The sequence below is a fragment of the Henckelia pumila genome, chromosome 3, assembly GCF_033568475.1.
Source record: "Henckelia pumila isolate YLH828 chromosome 3, ASM3356847v2, whole genome shotgun sequence".
Lineage (NCBI taxonomy): Eukaryota > Viridiplantae > Streptophyta > Magnoliopsida > Lamiales > Gesneriaceae > Henckelia > Henckelia pumila.
The window spans coordinates 174,431,067-174,436,350 of NC_133122.1; positions in this window are offsets into that span (position 1 = coordinate 174,431,067).

Below are 5,284 nucleotides of genomic sequence, written 5' to 3' on the forward strand. Positions count from 1 at the left end.
CCATTATCCCGAGCTGAGCCCCCAAGCTCACTCAGCTGAGCTCCCGACCCGACCTGCCAAAAATGGTGGGGAAGCTTGGCCGAGCTCCCGAGCTCCCGACCCGACCTGCCAAAAATGGCGGGGGAACTTGGCCGAGCTCCCAACCTGGTAACAAGAAAACTTCGAGCTTAGGGTCATCGATGAGCTAAACTATTTTCCTCCTGAGGTATCACAAGTCCCCTACTTAAAAGTCAAACTGAAGTCAAAGACTCGAAATTCGCTAAGTTTTTGATTTTGAGATGACCCTAAGTAAATTCCGAGCTGAGGTGCACGGGTAGGTACAGCTGGCACTCTGACAAGACATGATATCAACACGTGTAACAGTAACTTTTCGAATTCTAGCCAATCTGAGCCGTACACCTGTCCAAATTCAACGGTCCGATCTGCTCCGAGCTTTCTATAAATAACCCCTTGTTGTGAAAAAATCATTCTCAACGTCTCCACCCTTAGTTTTTGCTGGTTTTCTCTTGTTTTCTTTACTCCCGTGCTTACTTTAGGATTCCTTCCTCATTCGTTTTCCCGAGCTTCCAAAGTAAGCCCGTGCCTTCCTCATTCCCCTTATTTTCCCGAGCTTCCTAAGTAAGCCCGTGCCCTTTTTAATGGCTTTCACACCCCACACCCAACAGCAGAGTTTGGATGAGGTGTTTGCCGAGGTGGATCGATACGATTCCCTTGCCATTACCTCAGCAGGAGAGCCTAAGGGCAAGGATCTTGCTCCCGCATCGGCTTTAGCTTGGGATTATGACCTGGGTAATGACCCGGAGGTTCCCCCGGTGCCATGGTTTGAGCAGCACCCTTCCGAGCTAGACGCTTTGGATGAGGAGAAAATAAGAGCTCTATCACATTCCCTCGAGGACTATGAGTTCATCATTAACAACCTTGATGAACGAGCTGACCATCCCCCAGTGAGATATTACACCTTTTTTGTAGATCAATTGGAGGCTGGGCTCAGGTTCCCCCTTCCTCTGATCTTTCAACAGCTCAGTCGCTATTATGAGCTGCACTTAGGGTAGTTCACTCCTAACTCTTTCCGAACTCTATGTAGCTTTGTAGTTCTTTTTAGGACCTTAGGCTTTGAGGTGAACTGCTTCACTATCTGTAATTTGTTTCTCCCCAAACGGTATGAGGAGGGCCCCTTTTATTATTCTTTCCGACCAAACTGCAAGTTCTTCAAGGGCTTGCCCAGTTCCAACAAAAATTGGAAAAATTCCTACTTTTTTGTTCATCTCACTGATGACTGGGATATATGCTCCACCTGAAGGGATACTCTCCCCCTCTTTCCTACTCCCACCCCGGGCTTTCGTCAGGGAGAGCTGTTCACAGGAGCTTAGAGGGCTATAGGGGGAAGGTGCTTTGATACCGCTGCCCTTCTGGCAGAAGATTTGCTTTGCCACCATTGGCTTAGCTCGAACGATGTTTTGGTTCGAGGAGACCTAGGTACGGCCCTCCCTCGCCCCTGCTCCATTATTTTTACTGACCTGATTTTTTGCTTGCTCAGAGAAAAGAGTCATGGACGCTGCCATGAAAAGGATGCTGGAGAAGAAAAAAGCAGCCGCCCAGTGTTGTGAAAAATCATCGCAAGCGTACGAGTGTCAAGTTTTAATATAGTGAATAATTCAGATATCGATCCCACAGGGAGTAAAATGAAAATAATCAGTTCTTGTAATTAAAATAGTCTAAACTTTATCTAGAAAATCAAACTTTCAGAAATTTTGTAGAAAAATAAAATAATCAAGATATTTTTGATAAGCACGCACACAACTTTCAGATAATATCATCAGAGAATAATGGTCTAGAGGTATATATTTCACCTGGTTTCAACAACAGTCAATCCTAATTAATTTAGTTTCATGAATTCCAGTCAATTAATAGCCAAGAACACTTAAGTTGATTATTTCCCTCTCCCGAGCAACAAATAATGTTTATCAACTACAATTCAATTCCAATATCCCTATTAAGAATTTATCGCAGTGATCTATCACAAAACAATGTTTTTTTTAAAAGCTCTGTTAAAATTATACACTCTCCCAATATGTATAAATAATTAACAGTATATTTTCCAATGGTCCTATTAAAAATCGCCTCTCCCGAGCAATGATTTCAAATAAATATAACAAATCAATTATTGATCAGATAATTGAGAAGACAATCAATTCTAGAAAAAACAATTAATCTAGAAACAAAACTCAATTCAATAAAATCAAAAATTCATGAAAGTGTCTATACCAGGTTCCATCCGACCTCTAAACTCTAAAAAAATTAGTTCATAACTGAATTCAAATAAAACCAAAATATATTCAAAAATCTAGATATGAATTCAGAATTAAATAAATAAAAGATAAAGGAACAAATTCGTCTTCGACGCCGTGTCCGGTCTATCGAACTCCGTCTTCGTTCTTCAAGTTAAGCTCCAAAATCTCCTTCCAGAAATCTTCACGATCAAAATTTGTTCTCTCTGATATGTGTGTGATTGTGGCGGCTCTTCCTCTCCTCAAGTCAGATGAAAAATTCCCTTTTTATATCGCTCAAGAAAAAGCCCACTCAAAAGCCCATTAAAATAATTGCCCGAATAATAAAACTTTCCAAACACCAACGGGGCGGGCGCGCTAGTGACGACGCGGGCGCGCCTTAGGTTTGACATTCCAATTCTCAAGTCTTCAAGTCTTCAGAGACATTGCGCGTTAGCTCTTTCTTTAGCGCCAAAGAGAAGCGCTAACAAGAGGCCCAATTTGAAAGCCCAACACTATTCCTCTTCTTTTCTTCTCTTCTCTGTACGTTTCTTTCCTTCTTTTCTTTTTTTTTTCTTTTATTCTTTCCTCTTCTAAATTCCAAATAAATTCAATAATTCTTCTTTTCTCCACAAAATTCCATAATTCACTGTAAACACAAATACAACAAAATACCCACATAAATCTGCTCGAAACAAATATTTAATAATTAAAATCATAACTAAATTAAGTGTATAAAATACACTTATGACCCAGTCAGGGGACAGGGCTGAAGGGAGCTCGGACAAATCTAAGGCCCCTTCACCCCGAGCTGCTACCAAGTCCAAGCCTTTTACTACTCCTTCCAAGGGCTCGAAAAACCGGGCTATGTCAAGCCCCCGCCCTGAGGTGGTAGAGCTAGACTCCGGAAAGTATTCTATTCCTGAGGTGGCTCCCCTTCGCCAGTTCAGGGCGGAAAAACCTCAGACACCAGTGGTCCGGTGCAGGACCAAATTTTTTGAGATGTATCATGATGCCCTCCGTATTGTGGGGGTCGGACCCACCCCAACTGCCGGCTCAGTCCTCCGGGATATGCTCTCCCAAACCGATGCCGACTATGTAAAGGGCCTGGGATGGGCCGAGCTGCTGCAATGCTCCAATACTACCTCCGTCGAGGTAACTTACATTTTGTATTTATTTTATGCTCAATATTTGATGCTCGTCTTAACCCCTTGATCTTCCTCCCTTGTCACGTTGCCGCCCTGAATGCCGAGGTGTCCCTCCGAGATTTCATTGCTCAGAAGCAACTCATCAAGGAAACCTGGAGTTATGAGGCTCACTTTGCTGAGCTGAATCAAGAGCTGGAGAACCTTAAGCTTAATCATGGTAGGGAGGTGGCCACTCTCCAAGCTCAGCTCGAGGAGATGCGGGCAGGTTTTCAAGCCGAGAGGCTAAAGCATCAAAATGACCTCCGAGTCTCCGAGGTGCAGAAGGAAGCTCTGCAAAGGGATCTTAATGGGTCCCAAGAACAACTTGCCCAGGCCGTCCAAAAATTGGAAATGTCTCGAGCCGAGCTGACCAAGGGAACTGAGGGCTTTAAGGAGGCCTTCCTGAAGTCAGACAAGTTCATGGATGAGGTGGCTGACCGAGCCTATGACTATTTGGCCAAGGGTTTCCAAGGCTGCACTGACCAGTTCAGGGTGGAAGGATATCCTCTAGAGGGGACCCCCCCCCTCCCCCCCCCCCTTGACTTTTGGATGTGGACAAGTTCGCCCTGTCCCTTACTACAGGAGAGGGAGAGAAGGGGGGAGAGGGTGAGGCCGATCAGGATGAGGGCGAGGGTGAAAATGAAAGTTAAATTTTTGTATGTTGCTGATGTAAACAATTAAGCTTTTTCTTTATTCTGCAAGCTCATTTACTTTACTTTTCTGTTATCATAATTTGAGCTGATCTTATTAACACCCGCATGTGAGCTGAGCTCCCGAAGTGAAGCAACGTAAACATTTGAAAAATAATCTAACACCCGAAGGTGAGCTGAGCTCCCGAAGGGAAGCAATATAAACTCTTAAAAATAAGCTAACACCCTAAGGTGAGCTGAGCTCCCGAAGGGAAGCAAGATAAACACTTAAAAATAAGCTAACACCCGAGAGTGCCGAGCTGATCTGTGTTCCCGAAGGGAAGCAATATAAACACTTAAAAATAAGCTAACACCCGAGAGTTCCAAGATGTGCTCCCGAAGGGAAACAAGATAAACAATTAAAAATAAGATAACACTCGAGAGTGCCGAGCTGAGCTGTGCTCCCGAAGGGAAGAAAGATAAACACTTAAAAATAAGCTAACACCCAAGAGTGACGAGCTGATCTGAGCTCCCTGGGGGAGTATGATAAGCTCAAAAAATAATACCAACACCCGAGAGCGAGCTGAGCTGAGCTCCTTGGGGGAGTATGATAAGATCAAAAAATAATACCAACACTCGAGAGCAAGATGAGCTGGGTCATGCCGAGCTGAGCTCCCCCTTTACCGAGCTGAGCCCACGAGTTGAGCAGGCAAATGCGACGGGGAACATAAGACGAGATCCCTAGCTCCCCGGCCGAGCTCCCGACCTGACCTAACTTATGTGTTTTGGGAGCTTGAATGAGCTCCCGAGCTGACCTTCCCGGGCTCCAAGCTTACCTTGAGCAACCTTGTTTAAATATGTATTGGGATGTGCTGCAAGTACTCGATGTGTTCAAGTTAAAATGAGTGTGTTAGATTGAGTTGAGACCAAGGGACAAAGCGATGTGGCTAGGGTAATGAGCTGAACAAAAAACAGGGGCCTTATAGGCGTGACTAAGGTGATGAGTTGAACCAAAGTCAGGGGCCCAAGAGGCGTGAATGAGGTGATGAGCTAAACCCAAGTCAGGGGCCTAAGATACATGACCTAGGTGATGAGCTGAACCCAAGTCAAGGGCCTAAGAGGCGTGACTAAGGTGATGAGCTGAACCCAAGTCAGTGGCCTAAGAGGCGTGACTAAGGTGAGCCGAAGAGGCGTGACTGAG